The sequence below is a fragment of the Mercenaria mercenaria genome, chromosome 2 (assembly GCF_021730395.1).
Source record: "Mercenaria mercenaria strain notata chromosome 2, MADL_Memer_1, whole genome shotgun sequence".
Classification (NCBI taxonomy): Eukaryota; Metazoa; Mollusca; class Bivalvia; order Venerida; family Veneridae; genus Mercenaria; species Mercenaria mercenaria.
In genome coordinates this window covers 21,258,420-21,280,149 of record NC_069362.1, presented here as the reverse complement: position 1 = coordinate 21,280,149, position 21,730 = coordinate 21,258,420, and positions in this window count along the sequence as shown.

The following is a 21,730-nucleotide window of genomic DNA, read 5'->3' as shown; positions in this document are numbered from 1 at the left end:
TCAGTTCTATTGCTACTGTTATCTGAAATTAAATTTGCAAAAAGATGAAGACCCTTAAGACGTTTTGTATTATTAAGTTTATACAAAAGTATTTTAAACTGTTAAATCGGACCTACATATGTATAAAACGTTGTCATATACAAATATTTATTGACATGGACAACAAAACAGTGTAGTATAAATTACAGGTATGATGGTAGCTTAAGCTAAGATGAGGCGAATAATATTTATACCTGAAATTTATTTGAGCTGCTATCTTCTATTTCAAAATACAACCATCTTCTGTCAGGGCTCTTAAAAAAGAACAGTACACGGGTTTCATTACAAATTTGATACGGCTCAAGTGTTTTCAAATTACCTATTTTAGTTATGCAAAAGCTGATAATTTACAGCTGCGTGCATATCAAGATCGCTTAAAAGCTACTTTGTTACATATAACATTCAGATCTTCTTTAGGTGGCAGGGGAGCGGTTTCGTAGTTTGGCCCCGGTCGATTTTCTGTATAAACAGGACAGGGTAGATATAAAGGCATATCTATCTTACTGGTTATTTATCATTATTAATTCTTTAATATATCTGGGGAATGAGGAACGGTTAATGATTCTACACGGCGGGTGTTTTAAAATTCCTAGCTCCGTACTTCCGGTTGAGGCTAAAACATAAACATCAGAACAAAAAGTCGGCCAGACGCTCGGCTGTCATCCATCCACATTTTTTTCAAGTGAAAATTAGGGAAATAAAGTGGTGGTTGGGAGACACATTCCACACCACCTGGGTATGCATCTATGTTCGCACTATACATATATGCTACGAAATTGGATTTAAAACTACAAAATGGATGAATGGCAGAGTTCAAAGTGAGGCCCGGTTAGGCTAATTTTGGTCTATAAAATTTGGGTGATTTGGCCAATTTTCACTACATCTGGCATGGAAAGCGACAGGTGCATAGGACCGGAGAGTCGTCTTTATGTAGTCTATAGTATCTGCAATAGTCCATAGTAGTTTCAAAGAAAAATAAGCAAAAACGAGATTTCTATGGATATTTCAACACTGGTACCCACACGTCAATGTGGAATTCGCGAATCTGCACTCCCCTGCCACCTTATGTATAAAACCCCTCATAGGTAACGTGTTTTAGCTTATAGACGCGTTTCGTAAGATCTACTGAGAAACTACTTTTAAAACTATGAGAGTTTTTAAGTAAGGTTATTGGACCCAAAAGAGCAAAATTGATACAGTAGTTTCAAATTCATAATTGCTGTAAAATTAAAAGAAAGGATGAACATCTATCAATTTAATAAATTTGGGAAATGTGCCTTAATTAATGTAAAACAAGATACAACCATCATAATGTTTCAATTTTCAGATTCATTTTAAGATTTACTTAACAAAACCAACAATGTTAGGATCATTTTATAACACTTCCAAAGAGTAAAAACATATGATAGTTTCTTCACTACCCAATCAAGTACCGCAAGCGATCAATGAAGCATGTACAGATAAACTTTTACCTGTATCATGCCTGGGGCTAATTTCCACTACCGGACACGGTTTTATGGCTCTTCAGCCTGTGTATTGCTGCCAAATCAAGCCAATTGCGCTGGTGTATAAATTTGTTAATTGAGGGGCCCAAAGTAATAAAAATCGTAACTAGCCAGCCAGCTGGGGGGGGGGGGGGGGGGGGCGGCCCCCCTGGCCCCCCACCTGGACACGTGCCTGAATAAACCTTTACCCTGGTAAATTTCTAAAATGGACTGGTCCATCATTCAATTTGGGCAGTACCACTTATTATTCGAAGGGGTGTTTACTGAAAAATTACTGACTAAATAGCGAACAGTGCAGACCAAGATGAGCGTGCACGGACGTGGTCACAAAGGCAGAATCACTTGCCGCCAGCAAGCTAAAGATTAATTAATTGTTAATCAATGTAAAATTTACTCCAGAAATGTTAATACAGAAATCGCATACATAATCTCTATCGAGTTTTTCTTGTAGAATGATAGATGCCGCTGCTGAGCCTGGTCCAAAGCTTGTCTGATTGATAGATACTAGTGTTTTAGCTTCGGAATCAAAATCGGGAAATCTTATCACAAGGTAGTCTCCGTCTTCGTCTTCAGCTTCTAGCACAGCCAGTAACTTACCTGAATATAGAAGTTGATCAAGGATTGATCGATCGATCTCTGTTCTTTCCTTTTAACATTATGCTCTTGTAATAATTTCTTTTGATTTTGACTTTATATAAATGGTATGCCATTAAATAACTGGTAGGTTTAATTCACAATAATATATACACGTACATGTTGTTGAATATTATTAAAGATGTAGATAATCATCGTCATTTAATTAACACTGTTCTTTGCTTATTGTACTGTGGTCTGAATGTTTGAACGAGATATGATAAGATATGCAAAATGGCCCCCTAAATAATTAGAATATGAAAACTCCATAATTGAAATTTTAACTGTCTAAAACAAAAAAGAAGATCATAATCGTTAAAACTATGACTTTTAAAAACTTTAAAACCAAGTTATTTGTACGACTCAGACCTTTAGAATAGTCGTAGTCCGTGACTTTTACCGTTTTACCACGCGATTTACACACTACATGCTCGATTTTCATTGTGAGCCGGACCTGGTGTCAAGCTAAAGTTTTGCTGAGAAAATAAGGTTATTAAAATATACATTTTCAGAAAAGATCAGCTTGACACCCGCTCCGGCTCATATTGAATTTCCATTTTTTTCGCAATTTTTAGACTCACTTTTCTTTGAAGGAAACAGGATAACGTGCTCATCTCTAAGCAACCGAGCATCAAACAGACACGCGGGAGTTTTGTTCTAATCATGTAACTGATAACTAAAAGTTGTTTTTATAAGAAAACTAAATGTTTAGAGCCGAGTTTAATACAAAAGTGAAACTGAAAGTAGATCTAGACATTTTACTGATCAGTTACGTGTTTTAGATCTACGTGAACTGTATTTCGGGATTATATTCAAGTTTAAAAATAAAGTGTAATTAAAGTTGTTTAAAAAGAAAATTGTTATTGTTTACATAAATGTTACAGAGACAAGAAAGATAACTCATGCACACCGCAACTAGTAGACACATGTAAATAGTTCTTTTATCTAAAAAATATGACGTAGTTTGTACATAAGTCTCTGTGACGCAATCGGTACGCACGGCGGCTGAAATGAAATATTATGCCTGGTGTCAGTGGTATGCGAGATCAATTCCCAAATCTGGCAAAAACGACAGAAAGTACCATTCTTTGACAATTGCAAACCATATTTAGAATTTATATCTTTAGCCACGAGTTAAAATATTTTAAACCATTTAACCGCGTTATTTCTATAATTAGTCAATTATTCTTTTACTGTATGTCTGTGATAAAGTTATAAACATGTGTTTTTATACTTCTTTTTTATGACGTATGAAAAATAGTAAGTCAACAACTCAGAATTGTTTCAACAACTCCGTTTCATCGCCGTACGAAGTTTCATAAATAAATGTATGTTGAGTCAATTAATGTCACTGACATGTCATTTCCGGTGTGAAATATTTTATTTTATGAATAAAAGATAAAATGATTTTTCCCTATAGATTCTATAATCATTTTAAAAACAAAATAGCTAAGATATATTTGTGTTTAAAGAATATCTAAAATATCGAAAGACGCGTCATTTTATTATTGTTTTTAATGATTTATTATAGGTTGATTGTGATTTGTTTTGTTTTGCGTTTTGAAGCCGTTTTTCAACAGTAACGGACAATTAACTTAACCAGAGTTCCTGGATTCCGTGCCAGTAAAAACTTGTTCTCCGCAAGTAATTGTCAACTTCCCCACATGATTATGAGATGGAGGACAAATGATTATCGTCACAATACCCCTTATCAAATCGCCACGGAATTAGAAAAACCTCGCCCGGGGATCGCACTCGCGATCCTGCGATCCGCAAATCTGCGGTGGCCTTATTGAGCTTGTGAAGCAAGTTCTACAACTTATATAAATCAATTTCGACATTTCATTCCTGATGAATCAGGGTAGGAGCAGAGAAACCAGTTTCCCGTTTAATGACAAGCATCCAAGCAAGGGAGCTACTGGTAACATTTCACACGTCTTTGGTATGACGGGGCCGGAGATCAAACCCAATACCATCCCCGCCCCAACGGAGTCGAAGCGGGCCAAGACTAGGTAGGCTCTCTGCACTGTTAATGAATAGCTTTACGCTTTTGAAATGAAGGCACGTATGCAGGTGTTATGTTTTCTCTCTCTGTAATGATTTGAAAAAAAACGGAGGAATGTATATACATGTAGTTAAGGTATCACAGAGAGGGACATGGATGTTTTTGTCATACTAAAACATGCGCACGTATTAATTACTTCGTGCTCACGTAATATCTATTACTTCCGCACGTAATAAGAATGACGTTACGTGCGCACGTAATAGTATTAAACATCTGCGCACGTATTAGTATAAAAAATACCTCTGCGCACATATCACTTGGCATGATTGAAAACTTACTATAGAGATCACTTATTAGCTATTACGTGGGCACGTGCATAGCTGTTTCTTAGACTAACACGTGCGTACTGAGCAACTATGCTGGTTCTTTATCGCTGCAGCCGTTTCGTCTCGAATCTGTCTGTATTTTCTATCTGAGGAAAGGAAAAGCGGTAATCCAGAGGAAAGTCGGGGCATCTGCTTCTCATTGTGCAACTATGACCTTTTGTTATTTTGTAAACATACCTACCGCTCTAATGAATTCAGTGTTTAATACCATTAGAATAAAATCAAATGTCTTCATGTGCGCATACAAATGTTACTACTTGGGTATATCAGTATATCCAAGGTCGTCTTGTAAACTGATTTTGATATAAACACAATATATAATATAAATGCAACAATTGTAATTTTAATATAACATAATGGAGTAAAATCAAAAAAAATTTCTTTCATCTATAACCAAAAATCTTTTGCAGGAAATCGGAAGCATTTTACGTTACCTATATAAGCGCATTTTGGCGGGAAACTGCACGTGCCTTTCATGTCACTCCTTCCGTAATGATCTGACATACGCTAATGTATATTTCGTGCTTCTCATATCGATATTATAGTTTCGTGTCAAAGGAAAGGTTTTTGATTAAATTAAGTTGAATAAACTACATAGATATGCTTCCAGAGTTGTAATACCGATCTAACTCGGTTCCGGCGAAATTTCTGCGGGTACGTGTTTTAATTATGTGGTAAGGATTTAGTAATATTCAACTCGTATATTATTTATTCAAGTAAAATGAACACTGTCGTTTTTTCAACTTACTTAAAGAAGATACTTCATTACATATTTAAATAAAAAATCACCGAAAATATGAAAACTTGTAAGACAAAGTCATGCCTCTTGATTTATTCGACGAAGGTTTTGTTTTATACGAATGTCACACAACAAAAAGAACATTCCGTATACGAAACAAACAAAAAAACCAACAAAGAAACACTAAATATGTAAGGAGATATAGAAGCAAAATTTTTTATTTTAAAAAGTTAATATTTCATCAAGTATGTGAAATAACTCGCTAAATTACTATAAATCCAAAAAATGCAAAACTGTTTCTATGTTGCTATGGTAACGCAAATGAAATGAAAGTTTTGAATTTTAGTTTTAGAAATTTTCTTGATACGAAATAAAACGAAACAGACATAATAGTTAGAGAATAAGCCAACGTAGATGTATAAAAAATAAAAATCTTATTTCTTAAAAGAGTTTTCGGTCGTCCTTACATGAAAGAGTTATCTCCCTTGTTTTTGCACAATCATTCTGTCTTAGAATACAAAATAAAAATTCGCTTCAAGAAGTTGGATCACTGTGTATTGTGACGACATACAATTTATAGGGTTCAGCAATATAAACTAAAATATATTGCAAAATAGTTTTCTATACCCCCATTCTAAATGATCAAATATCTTTTCAGCGGAAGTCTTAGATAGATGTAATAATCAATTATTTTTGGTTCATTACCGACGTCTGGTCATTATATCTTGGTGGATTTTGAAAAATATAGTTAATTACCAATGGAATGGTGTTGTTTTACATGCATATTTAGTGGAGACCATATTTGGTCCTTATCATATCCCGTCCTTTGATTAAATTTATAATTTTACAATGGCATGGGTAGTATATATTTCAATTGTAATCGGCAGTATAAACTAATACGGTTATGATCGAAAGTTATAAATTTACTATAGTCTATGATTAGTGCTTTATAATCCCTCAATTGATAATGTACGAAAGACAACCTAGTACGTCTACTGACACTGCTATGCATAAGTCTGATAAATGACAGGGAGAGGGGCAGAGGGGGAAAGAGCTTCTTCCTTCAGTGTATATAATCATATTTAGTTTACAATTTATTCTTACCAACGTTTTCCTCTTCCGATACAATGATCGGTTTGTCTGAATCATTTATTACAACAGGTGGGTGGGGCTCTCCGGCTATTTGTAATACTGGAAATAGATAAAATGATATATAAAATGCTATAATCTTTAAGAGACCTCTTCAAAAGTTATATAACGAGAATAGTAATAAACAATATACAAAAGGGCCTTAATGGCCATAAGTCGCTCACCTGACCATGACTATTTGACCTGGATGACACACTCAATCATAAATGTAACATTTGTGTTTAGTATAAAAAATAGGGCCTCTAAATGGAGCCAAGCTTAACCATATAATGATAAAAAATCGTATAAATAAAGTGGGTTTTTTTTCATTTTGGCTTCAACGGCCTCTAAAAGGGAACCCCCCCCCCCCCCCACACACACACACACACTCCACACACATACGCGCGCGTGCGCGCAATTTGAAAATTTTGGGAGAGTACTTCTAAATAATGTTACAGACCTAGATTTGTGATGGTCAGTCGGTGGTTAATAGGAAGAAACCCCTAAAAGGAACCAAGCTGAATAATTTGAACAAACTGATCGAGGCCCATGCCAGGATGCCGCTGACCCGGTTTGTTGTAATTCTGGCAAATATTTTAAGGAATAGTTAAGTAAAATGGTTGACACAGGACGATGTAAGACGGACGCCTGATAATGCAACTGTACTAATAACTCTCCCTGGACAAAATTCAGGTGAGCTTAAAATCACCTCTTTCTTTTAAATCTTTGTCCAGTTGGCCTTAATCGATGTAAGACATTATTAGCACAGTGATATAAGTATAGATGTTACATAGCTGTGCTAAGAATTAAATATCCTGATAAGGGACACAAGGCCGGAAAGTCGAAATAAAAACGTCAAAAGACGGAGTTGACATAGGCATTATGGTTCGAACAGCCAGGTGTGACGTATATTTTTAATACTGATATCCTCAGACACCATGTCTTAAATGCAGGTTTTAAATGTGTTTTGACGTTATGAAAATTTACAGCTTGGATAGTAATGTCTGGAAAATGAAGACAGACACACAATAATAAAACTTCTTCAATAATTCATGTTATTTTAACATTCGCTAACATATCAAACTTAAGGTATTTTAGCAGTGACGTTTGTAATCAATACGTTCGCTACAGCAGAAATGATGACGCTTATACTGGAATAATTGTCTATTCTACTGAAAGAAGCTTTAGTTAACTTATCACAAAAACAAGAGCTGTCAGAGGACAGGAACGCTCGACTATTCAACAGCCTTGTCAATTGAATGAATACAAAAGTCGAAAAAGGGGCATAATTTTGTAAAAATGCAAAACAGGGTTATGGAACCTGCACATGACAGTAGACAAGTATGTGAAGTTTCAATCCATTCCTATTTGCGGATACTGAGATACCAGCTTACATACAAAAACTTAACCAAAAACTGTTAAGTTGAAAAAGAGGCATAATTTTGTAAAAAATGCAAAATAGACTTATTGAACCTATGTACTGCATGTCATATCATGACAGTGAAAGAGTGTGTGAAGTTTCAATCCATTCCCATTAGTGGATGCAAAGTAGAGTTATGGAACCTGCACAGTGCCTGTCAGATCATGACAGTGAACAAGTGTGTGAAGTTTCAATCCATTCCCATTACTGAGATACCAGCTTAAATACAAAACCTTAACCAAAACTTTGAAAGTCGAAAAGGGGGCATAATTTTGTAAAATAAAGCAAAATAGAGTTATGGAACCTGTGCAATGTAAGTCAGTTTATCACAGAAAATAAGTGTGTGAAGTTTCAATCCATTCCCACGAGTGGTTACTGAGATACCAGCTTACATACAAAAACCAAATCGGGACGCCGACGCTGATGCACGGGCGAGTCCAATAGCTCTACTATTCTTTGAATAATCGAGCTAAAACCTACTAAAGAATTCCTTTTGCCACATAATATATGCAACAAATAATTTATGCCATAAATTATTCCATTTTGTTCAGGAATACATGCATATCATTAAGATGAAGATCATCACATCACGTGACTGACGCCGTGTGTCTAAAATTAGGCCATTACTAAATTGTATTATACTAGTTTATTACATGAGTACTACAAATATTACCAAATTGTGCTAGAATTCTTCTAAGTTATTCCACGGAACGTGTTATTTCCTGTAGTTTAACATTGTTAAAACCTTACGCGTTAACGTAATGTCGATTTACTCTATTTGGCGCCATACATGCCCCACGAAACAGTGCTTCCCTTTTCCATCTACTTGTTTACATAAAAGACATATTAGATATGCTCGATATCTTAAACATGGTTCTGCTATTCATTATTTCTTACATAAAAAATTAATATAATTAAGTCAGTAGATGCAATCACACATAAATATTGCATACCAAACCTTTCTTTATATGTTATAGGTAAAGATGTAATAAACAGGCAAACATTCGGGAGAGCGGTGCCTTTGAGTGATAATGGCTCTTGAAGAAGATGATAGACCTTGGTTTATTATCGCTGTCTTCAAAGGCACTGCTCTCCCATTTATTAACCAATACGTAATATTATTTTAACGTTGACGTATTGTTTCAAGCATAGAAGATATTGGTACATTTGACGTTGCCTGCAGCTGGTAAAGAAGTAAAAATTTCAATGTTTCAACGGAAAAAAAAACGTGATGAAAAGAAGAACTTTGCATTTTATTATTTTATTCAACAAGTTTAATAAATTCGTTATGAAAAGACACTCAAATGGTATCCCTATTCCCTATATGCAAACTAAGGTTACTCTACTGTGAAACAGTATATGTATTTCTAGTTATTCTTTTGAAGCTTAAATGAACGTTGTAATTCCGTTAATAAGCACGTAGAGAAGAAGAAATGGATTTATTTGTCGTCTATGTACATCAAAGCCATGTTATTAAGTTACTTTTATATCAATTATGACCGGTTTTATCTTAATCAAGGACATGAGTAGTCAACTTGCCTTCAGGTACAGACATACAACATATAACAAATTTCTACTGTTTTCCTAAAGTCAATAATTTGACTGATCGTTGCCATGTTAATGAAAATTCAGAGAGAATTTCTCTCGTTAAGCGCATTAGATCTGATTGAAATCACAATTTTACCTGCGCACAAGCTTATTGATGAGACGTCTTCTATTAAGGAAAATTGCCGTGTTTTCGTTGGTTGCTATGGCAACAAAAATGATTCTGTTTTATGGAGAGCAATTTATCCTTCGCTATAAGACACTATCTGATTGAGTTATAATATTTATATTTAGATTTTCACCCAAGTGAGTAATGTACATGACACCTTGCAAATAACTGAATATAAATTGTCTTACGAAATGAACATGCATAAAAACCTGAAATATTCCTACTACACGTACATAAATGAGTATATATCTAGTGATTGTTCATCTAAGTAATTCTTTTGTTGCACGTCTTATCAAATTTGACGTTATAAGACAATGTGTTAAATCTTGTCCTTAGAGAACCGGGTAACAAAGGATAGGAACAATGTAACATTGGCGTTTATTTTCTTACAGACTATTTTTTTACTTTATTTTATAGTTTATGACCCGTCGTGAAAAAAAAACAAACAGTCCCGTTTTATAAAAGTTGGATTGTGTTTTTGTATTTCTGTATAGTCTAAGGAAAACACGTTATTTGACTAAATAAGGCCATTGACAAACATATTCTAGCATAGTATATTATTGTTAAACTTTTTTATGATATATTTAGATACATGTATATCTGGTATTCTTTCAGAAACGGTTGTACATTGTTATATATACCATTAAATTTATTTTTACACCTGCAAGGAATGAAGAGTGTTGTTTTTCATATTTTTGTTCAGTCCTCGTTGATTTTTATAACTATTTTAAAAAAGATTTGACCAAGTTAGAAAAGTTCATTGCAAGGTACTTCAACGGTCAAAAAAATGTCTTGTCGGCATTCGTCAGTTGAATAATGAGTTTCAAAAAGAAATGCACAAAGCCCAAAATAAGTCGTGCATATCTATATCATTAATAATACTATCATTACTCGGCATATTTCCCTTAATTTAAGACATCCCCTGTATATAATAACGAAAATGACCGTAATGTACTACATGTTTACGAGAAAAAGTATATTGTTCAATGAAAAACTTGTAAAATAACAGAAACTTACCGTTTGTTGTTACAATTATGATTAAGAAAATTTCCATCGCCTTGCTTCTACACACTCATAATCATGTTTTATCCTGCAAAAATATTATGTTTTATTACTGACACATGAATAATGATATTTTAGAGCAATAACTCTTTTTTACGAGTTTTACATCGACTGAAAACACTGGAATATGATACAGCGTCTGGAATACACAGTCGTTTTCAGGATTAATTGACCTTTATTTGACATTTGAATTTTTAAATGAAAGAGATGCATGGCGTTAAATTAACTTTATAGTATCAAAATTAAAGTAGCGTCTTCGAGACAAGCAACTGTATCGAATTTCTTGATTTCAGCGTGGATTACCTGTGAACATTTCACAATTAACCATCGAACTTTTGTAGAATGACAACTTAAATATTACTAGTACTAGAAAATCCGTGATTTAAAGAATCCACCCAACGATATTAAGCAAAAATGAATTGTCTTTGTTACCTGTCATGAGTCATGAACTATTTTCATGGAAAATAGTTCATGAATGCAGCGTCTTATCCTTGAAAAGCAAAGCTATGGTAAGCGGATTTTTGTTGTTGTTGTTGTGTTTGTGTTTTTTAAGGGGGTGTTAACGTCACATCAATTGAAGATCATAAGGCGACTTCCAAGCTTGTGATGGTGGAGAAAACCCCCACATGCACCTCCAGGCATTATTTCATCACGGATAAGCACCTTGGTAGAACCATCAACGAATACATCTTGTGTTTGTGGTTCGATTTTTTGTCGTGGATTTTTTCCGGATTTTGTTGTTGTTTTCTTAGGTAACGGAATACTAGTTCAAACAAACATATCAGCATTTTCGGAAAGGTACCTTTTAAAGTATTCTTAAAATGAACATTTTTCTGAACTATAAAAAACGTTACATTTTTAAAAGGGTATATATTTTCTCAATCCTTATAGGTTTGACTGTCCGTTAAGAAACAAAATATATAATCTTATCAATCAAATGTCTAATAAGAAGTATTTTCCTATTCACTTCCAGTGATATTTGTACAAGGTTTTCTACAACACATAAATTCACCACAAAGTATTGTATTGATAATATATATTCCAAATTTATTGCTACTAAAAGTAAATAAATTTTTTACAGTACCTTAATGTTATCCAGAGATGCTGACCGCATTCTAAATGTAGAGCTATCATTCAGCGCAGCACTTCTTACTACTTCGTTAAACAATTTAGTACCTGCCAGATATCCTTTATTTCTGTAGCTAATTACTCTAATTTGTTTATCACGCCCAATATTGCCTACGATTGCTTCCTTACCGGAAGGCGACAATGACACTCTCTCAGACTTCAGTAGCGCGTTTAACTGTCAAATGCTTTTTCAAAAATCAATACGCGTTAACAGGTGCTCGAGGAACAGAACATTAAGACGCATGCCTACATACTCTACAACACATATAAAATGCCAACGTAAAAACATGAAATTAAGAATAACCGACACAACTTTATATATCAAATTATCCTGTACACATTGCTTTATCGTCTACTCAATGTACCAAATAAATAAATGTGCTGCAGCGAGAACAAATGAAATGATTCATAATTAAACTGATGTACGGCAATATTAAAACATAAATAACAGAGACATTTCAATTGGTTTATTAAAATGCTTTTGCAGTTAGATTAACAATTTTACTTTTGCCTAAACCGCGCACCTATGCCTAATTCAATTTATTGGAAACCACAACGATGTATTAACAAGAAAATGTAGCACTGAAAAAGTCGAAAAGTATTATTCTAATACGAGGGCCGTTCAATAAGTATTGCAACTTTGCCTGTAAAACACAAAATAACACAAGCATAGGAGATTATTTTATTTCATACCTTCGAAGTATTCACCCATTTCCTTTATGCAAAGTTTTAACCTTTTGATCTAATTCTAAAAAATTCCTTCATAGTCTTTTGGGGTATAGTCTGGAGATACTGGAAAATCGCTGACCCTATAGCATTTCTGTTGTGATATGTGCAACCCTCAAGGAATTTTTTTTGAGTTTCGGAAATAAAAAGAAGTCACAAGGGGTAAGGTCGGGCGAAAAATGAGGGTGTGGTAGACAGACACGCCTTTGTGCTTCAAACACTATGCCACTATAGAGGACTTGTGAGCCGGAGCATTGTCATGCATTAAACCAAGCACTATGCGTCTCCTTTTCAACCTTTTCTCAAGCTTTTTCAGTAAGACTTCACAATATACTTTGCCAGTAACTGTCCTACCAGGCGGAATTGCTACCTGAACAGAGTACATGACCTTCTTTACACTTATAATTCTCTTAGCTACAGAAGGTCTCTTTGCCTGTTTGGTGGCCCATATTTTGTTACTGCACTTTCTGCATGGCTGGAAATAATGCGCCCATGTCTCAATGTCTCGTCACCAGTCACAAGGCTGATTGAATTTAGTGTACAGTTTCAACAATTTTCGTGCGGCCGAAACACGCTCTTTCCTTTGGTCCTTGGTAAGCAAATGGGGTATCCGCCTGGCTGCAAGACGTCGTACTTTCAAATCGCGCTTCAGGATCGTAAAAGCTGATCCTGTCGAAATGCCGACACCCTTAGCTATCTGACACGTAGTCAAACGTGCATCCTTTTTCAGAAGAGTTTCTACTTTTTGTGATTATTTTAGAGACAATTGCACTAGGTGACTTTCATTGCCTTGGTGCACTTTTCACTGACTCGATCCCATTTTTAAAGCGCTTAAACCATCTCGTGACTGCTGAATATGATACAATGCGATGTCCATATGCAACACATAATTCATCAAATATTTCTTTGGCACGTTTCCCTAGTTTAAAACGGGTTCCACTTTTCTCTATTTTCTTATATACCCTCTTATTTCTTTACTTTTCTTTTTCCATGACATACACAGTGAGTACGAGTGCACACACTGAATAACTGCAAAATAAACACCAATGCACCGATTTTAAGTCATCAACACCTCTTCGAAAATTATTTTCTGTATCTTGAAAAATTGCTCACATGCTGGATCGGCAGTAGAAAGAAATTATGACATATTAGAAAGGATTTAGGCTATTTAGCTAATAATAGTAATCAGGAAACTAGAAGTATTTTCGCTCTTAGCATTCTTACAAAATAAACAAACGCACCACCGCTCTATAGAGTAGTGGTCTACATTTGTGTTGAATTTCATGAAGATCCATTTATGGATTACTTTGTTATGTGGGAAGTCATGGACTGTAAAACAATTAAAGGACAATAACTCTGAAGTAAATAAAGTAATACTGTCAAAGTTGCGCACGTACCACCGCTCTATAGTGATCTATTTTTGTTGTACATTTTATGTAGATCCATCAACAGGTTACTTAGATACATCAAAAATGTCTACTTTTTTATCAAATAGAGAAAAAAACTCTTGTTTTACTATAGGTCAAGGGGGTGATATTAGATGTGAGCAAAGGTCTAATTTTAATAACAACACTTGTCATTAATACAAGCAGTAACTATTGTAAATATGAAAAATCATGCAGCATTTTGATTTTTCTTTTTTCTTTTCTTTTTTTTTTCTAGCATTTTCCATCGGCATATCTTTAAACATTTAAATGGTCGGAAGCCTAAGATGTTTTGTTTATAAAAATTGTATATATCACTCTTGATCCGTGTTTATATGTATTTAACTTTGTTTTGAATTAAAGCATTTGGCATGTAAAAACGAAAGTAAATTGTAAATTAATGTGAGCATCTATATAAAGCTGGAAACGACTATTTTATGACGCATGATGGAATGCTGTGAAAAGAAGATGGCTACTGGAAACAAAACAAAAAGAAATGTTGCCCAGAGAGGTTGATGTCAATAAATATGCCAACAGTTGTGAAGTTAGACGTTTAAGTCATCGGCTGTGTTTTATTCACTTGTCGCTTGGTGCGCTAGATTGTGAATATAAGTGGACTGCATTTTCAAAACAAAAGCAATCTTATAGAACTTTCAAAGGAAAAAGACAAGTACCGGAAAATATTGTTGAATGTATAGTTATTTCAAACTCTTCTTTCTTAAACAGTGATGGCCTGTTAGGGGATGGGGTCATATCCTTTCTTTCCTTATATTGACATTGCCACATATATAGGAAAAACAACTAAGATAATTGTAAAATTTTGCAAATATGTGTTAGTATAAACATTGAATTAAACTTCTACTTTTATCTTATTTTTCCCATCAATTACATATTTGTAATAACATTGTAAGAACAGAACGACGACGTTTGTGTGTCCGCAATACTAGGTTGACAATACAAATACATGGGGATCATTTTTCTTGAGAAATTAGACTTTTCAATCAGCTCTAAAGTTCTTTCTACAGGTGCTGGACGAGCACTTGGTGGTATTTGAGCAAAAGTGAACTGTATTAAAGTGTTCGGTTTCTCTACTTTTGAAAAGCTTTATAATGGTTATGTTATCCCAGTCCTAGACTATAACTCCTCTTTGTGGGATTTTAAGCCGCAGCTGGCCATTGACTATGTGCAAAATAGAGCCATTCGTTTATTTTGGGGTGTGCACAGATTAACACCAACTTTTGCAATTAATGGTGACATTGGTTGGCTACCAGCTACTTTGTGTAGATGGCTTAATATGGTTAGATTATGGAATAGACTTCTTTCGCTTGAAAACACACGGCTTACGGAGAACATTTTTGAATATGGCTACAAACATTCAAATACAAATTGTAACTGGTGTTCAGAAATGTGTCAAGTTTTTGAGTATATAGATCTGCCTAATGTTTCTGTTAATAAATCACAAGTATATATTGCCGAGGTAAAACAGAGACTATTTCGTTATTATGCAGATACTTGGCTAGGCAAATTGAACTATTCGCCAAAACTTAGAACTTATAAACTCTTCAAAAGTAGCTATGTAACAGAAATTATGTGAAGCTTAATTTATCAAGAAGTGAACGCTCGATTATTGCACAATTCCGCTGTGGTGTGCTCCCTTTAAGGGTTGAAACTGGTCGCTTCACAGGTTGTGCAGACAGGTGTGGAAAATGAAATACATTTCTTGCTTACATGTGATACGTACAACGATCTAAGACAGAGACTTTATGGTGACACTGTGTCACATTTAAACTTGCATTCAGAAGAAGAACTTATGAAAACTCTATTGTTGGACCTTCCAAGGAGAACAGCTAAATATCTGTTATGTGCGTTATCCAATGTGTCTCATAATTTCCTACATATTACGAGTGTCATGTTTCCAGATTTTTTTTCTTCAAACTACAAGTAATATACATAAAAGATAATCTGGATTCAGTGAAAACCATTCTTGCAATACATCAGATTGTTTGATGATTTAATCAGATATATTGACGGTGGAAATAACTTGACCGATCAGACCTGTTGGTCATGATACATTACTTTAGAAATGAAACATTGCACAATTTCTCACCCTAATCAATCTGGTCGATCAACTGGCCGCTTTACAATCGGGTATACGTGAACTTACAATCAAATCGGGGCTTCTAAGAGCGTTTTACTATATACTTATATGAGATTTTCAGTATTTTTAGATGAAGCTATATACAACTGGTGCACTCTAAGCTGGCATACATTTTATGACCAAAAAGGCGAAGCGTTCTAGGGGCTACAATGCTAGTTTCCACTGAAAACATGCGTTGTGGTGCGACGTCAGAACGAGTCATAGCTAACTGGCGATTTTTTTTTTAGAAAAGGTAAAGTAAGTCGATAGGAAAGATAAGGAAACAAATCTGCAAATATTAGGAATAAATTGTTACCAGATACGCCAGAAGGTCGTATAATATCGTTCAATTAATGCAGTACTTAAACTGCTCTCATCCGATTAACCTCTGTGTATATTATAACCTTTTCTTTCCCATTAAATCATTTTGCCATTTCTAAAGAATAATCAAACATGAAACTTATCTGTAAGCAGATTAAAAAAATAAAATATAAAGTCCCCCAAGCTGCTTCAACCTTTACTGCAATGTTTTGTTGTTTTGTTGTTGTTGATGTTGTGGTTGTTTTAGGAAATACTTCTATAAATAAAGGCAATACTTATTTAAAAAGCACAAGTTTTTGTCACCGTTCGCACTGAAAGCTCTTGTCATTTCTCTACTGGCCTAAAGAAAGAAGTTTTGGTATGGGAAATATTGAATTTCATGACAGTTAATCAGTTAAAAAATAATAAAGTGAACATTTTACGTATTAGATAATAGCTCAAAAACTTATGTATGTGCGCATACGTATGCGATAGGAAGCGAATTTGTTTGTGAACTAATCATCAATTTTATTCAAGACACAAGAAACGCTTGAACCGGTGCTAGGAGGCGTAAGAGGTGTTGCGCAGCATTCCATTAACTCTCATGAAGGCCTCAGTGAATGAAATATAGAAAGACAGACTTTTTACGAACAAATCACTAAGTTTGAATACTCTGCTCAAGTTTGAAGCAAATCAGGCTGATAGTGTAGGAGGAGTTGGACACACAATATGTTTCATTATATTCTATATAGCAAAACTATCAAAGTGCCATAACTGCTGTATAAATATTCACAGCAAAAGTTTCTTCCTTTATGATCATCTGTGCATCAGGAGGTTGTCCACCTGTGAAAGTTTGAAGTAAACCAGGCTAACAATGTTGGAAGAGTTGGACACACAAGATTTTTTCTATATTTTATTTAGCAAAACTATCAAAGGGCCATAACTGCGGTAAAAATATTAACAGAAAAGAAATCTTCCTTTATGGTCACCTGCACATCAATGTTGTTCATCTATGAAAGTTTGAAGCAAATCAGGCCAATGGTGTGGGAGAGTTGGACACACAAGATTTCGGGAAGTACGGACCGCTACAAACGTAACTAAGTCTAGGCGAGTGAATTCCTTTTATTGACATTTTAAAGTGAGCTGTTTATTTAACACGTATGCCCCCATGATAGGTTGTCCCATTTTCAGTACCGTGATCACTATTACCTTGACCTACTTATCTCCAGAACATTAGGGGTCATCTACTTTATTATTACAATCGTGAAATCATGTTTGAAGATACTGAGTCATGTGGTTCTCAATTTATTGAGCGGAAACGGTTTTCAAGGTTCAGGCCCATGTGAACTTGGCCTTTGACTTACTGACCCCTTTAACAATAGGAAACATGTACTTCTTAAGTTTGAAGATCTGTGTCAAGGTATTCTCAACTTACCGTTCAGAAATACTTTTTAATGTTTAGGCCTCTGTGACCTTGACCATTGACCAAAAAGAATAGGAATAATTAACTTTATAAGCCCAGTCATGCTTCCAAGTTTGAAGATTCTGTGACAAGTGTCCTCAAGTTATTAAACAAAAACCGTTTTCAAGGTTCATGCCCCTCTGACCTTGACTTTTGACATATTGACCCCCAAAATAACAGGGTTCATCTACTTGATAAGCTCAATCAATACCTGATATGCTCAATCATGCTATCAAGTTTGATGGGTTTTGGTCAAATGGTTCTCAAGTTATTGAGCAGAAACCGTTTTCAAGGTTCAGACCCCTGTGACATTGACCTTTGACCTATCGATCACAAAAACAATAGGGGTTATCCACTTTATAAATCTATCTGTCAAGTGGTTCTTAAGTTACTGGACGGAAATCGTTTTCAAGTTTCAGGCCCTTGTGACCTTGACCTTTGCTCCATTAAACCAAAAATAAATTTAGGTCATCTACTTGATACGCCCAATCACGGTATTAAGTTTGAAGGTTCTGCGTTAAGAGGTTCTCAAGTTATTCGGCAGAAAAATTTTTCAATATACAGACCGCTGTGACCTTGATTTTTGACCTATTGAACCATTTAGGCTGTAAGCTCAATCATGCCAATACCCAACACTTTGCTAATATTTAGCATATATCGTTTTATGACCACTTATTCTTCGATTGTCTAATTACGATTTGTTCAGCAAATACCGAAGTATAACGTAATCAGCAAATTAAGGATTTTGTATATTGGTAATGTCCAATTCAGAAAATATGGAAGTAAAGGGTATTCGGCTAGATACAATCATTAAACAAAAGCTGTGTAACTAATAATACCCCACAGGGGGTATAATGACGGCCATAGAAAGATTACGTAACGAGTGTTTGGAAGGAATTACATTCAAAATATGATCAAATATTGCATTATGTATCAGGGTCATAGTTCTAATATTTCTTCTATCGTTCCAAGAGTTGTTTTCGACGTGACGACACGCTTAATTCATTATGCCTGCAAGCGCTACAAAACGTGTCTTTGTTAATGAAAATAATGGTCACACCAACTAATTATTCCAACGTATTACAAGGTTTTCATATCCTACCTTAATCATTTATAATTAGTTCTGACAACATTGATTTGTATACGTTGGCGATTCAATTGACAAAATGGTTCTTCCAATGAAAAACACTAAACATAACATTTCCAAAAACTAACTTTAACATCTTTAAATACCTATATATTTCCACTAAGTTGATAATTCATGTTTAGAAGATGACAAAATCATCTCTTTTTTTTCCTCTTTTTTTCTATTAACTTATTTTCGTATCAATCATTTTGACAATGTTATAGAGAAAAACAAGTTAGTTTTATTATAGAACACTAGTATTTAAATTGTAACCGGCAAGGATGTTTATTTCTTTGTAAGTTTATATGTGTATAGTTGTATAGAACATGAGCTTTAAATTTAACCGTTCTGTCTACTGAAAGAGTATGTAGTAGCTTCCACGCTTGGCGCTCAGCATCAAGTGGACAGTTCTAAACTGGTTAGCCCAGGACTAGTATAATGTGATTGAGTGGGGTATAACGTTACGTGTGTATAGCGTGATATTCCATTGCGGAAGCACTATAAAGTTGGGAATTTTGCTCACATGAAGAAACAGTCGTATATAAAAATATTAATTACTGAAAAAATGTGGGAAAGGACGCTACAAAGGATAAAAGGTAAAGATAGATTTCCTGGAAGCACAGAGCATCCTAAACTGTCATAGAGCCATGCATCGCTAAGTAGGCCCGAAACATAAAGAAACTAACACATGCTACATGCAGTTCATTAACTTCACTTAAATCAGCGTAGCCTTTTTTTCTCACATGGTATCCGGAAGTGCTGTCTTTCCTCCAACTCACGAATTATACTTAATGTTTATAGATATCATTTAAATTAGTCCGTTTTAAGATAGTCTTATCACGAATCCATTTCTCTTCTCTTACGTCTACTAGTACTCTAAAATAATCAATATTGACCTTATTCCGCATCGGAATAGGGAATTTATCCATTTCTGAATCATGTCCTTCAACAATTTTCTCCAAACCGAAAGTTACCTGAAATTAAAAACAAAGAAAAATATGTTAAGATATCTCTTAAAATGGTTTCATAAGAGAATTGACATTCATGGCACAAACTGTATGAATAGGTTGTAGTTTGTAGACCTATCGATGGGATATTCCAAGTAGTACATTATTCTGTGGCAACAGTTTTAAAATTCGTTAGGCAATCGGCAAATTTATGTAAAATCCAAGCACAATAATAGAACGGGAGATCAAAATGAAAATGATTTCTCGGAAATATGCAGACACCGTTGTTGAATATGACGCTATTATTAGACAAAGATGATTTATTTTCCATGCTTTTCTTGAGTTGTTTCTATTTAGTACGGTTTACTTCAATGTTAACACTAGACCAATTTTATGCTATTTGAAATATATTCACCTTTGTGTGCTCAACATTCTATTCAGAACCCTTTCTGAAATCAAAAGAAAATTCCACTTATATTAAAGAGGTTGTATAACTGAAGTGTCGCACGAATATAACTTAATGTAACTTAATGTGGTTTCAAGATAACATATAGACCAAGAAACTGTGCCAACTGTTTTACTAAATCCCATCCTTTAGGGAGCAATACTACCAAGCCCTCACTCATTTCTCTTCTCTTCGTTTTATGGAATTACAAATGGATTTATGGAAAGGAAATATATATTTTTTAACAACACGACTGAAGGCAGTCTGAGGATAAGGTATTTGACACAAATTGGTGCCGAATTTAATTTACATCGCATGACAGATATAATTATAAATATTTATTTCCGATTTTTGTCATGAATCCTCTTGCGGGAAAATATATTTGTATTAAAGAATGTTGAAAACCTGACGAAAAATGAAAAACAGACAGGTGTAACACAAAAACTGATAAGTAAATTGAGTCTATAACTGCCGTTTTATGACATCAAAATATATCAAATTAAATACATTGTAATATAATACAAGGTTATAAAGTAAAAACATACCATATATTTGAAACCTCTGTTGGCAACATACTTCCTGGTGCAATGTATTGTTAATTGTAATGTAAATCCGACAGCGACTCTATTTAAGGTAGTTCTGCACGTTTGATTTAACGGATGTGAAGGCATTACGTCATTTATCTGGAAAACCTAGGATAATGCCTTGTAGCCGTTATACGGTTAGCTTAAATGTTGCAGGGAACCTATTTTGCCCTGTGTATTAAATGTTAAACAGTCAACGTTACTGTCTCGCAAAGTTTTAATTTTAACAACAGATATGTTTTACGTGAAATAATTCCAAATAATAAGATAAAATTAGGCAGTAATTTAAGGACTCCAATTGATTTTTGACGAATTGTGAAAAATCAAGGACACAGACCTATACATTTTTGTTGACTATATAATTGAAAATAGTACATCTACAACTAGGAAAGGTTTCATTAAAATTTATATTTTTGCACTTTTTCCCATAGAAGCCCATTGTGAAAATGGACCGGGTGACCGATATTTTCAAATCGGTCTAACAAAAAATCACGTACACGGCCCAGTATTTTTTTTAATGGCTGAATTTCCTTTGGATATATGGTTCTTCGATAAAACATGGTTTAATAAAATTCTACATTGTGTATTAATATTAGTTCCAAGCTTGAAACACATGATAAAAGACAAATTATGCTCGTGTCAATATATATAATTCAAAACCCCATACTTATTCAATGACTAAGCAGAAGCCATTCCACAAAGACAAAACGAGGCAGAAAAAGGAAGTTACTATATTCTCAAAGTGCCCTACTCGCCCACTCCCACATGTCTCATCGTTGAACAATTAAATAATAAATGTGCAGCTGTAAGTGAGATAAAC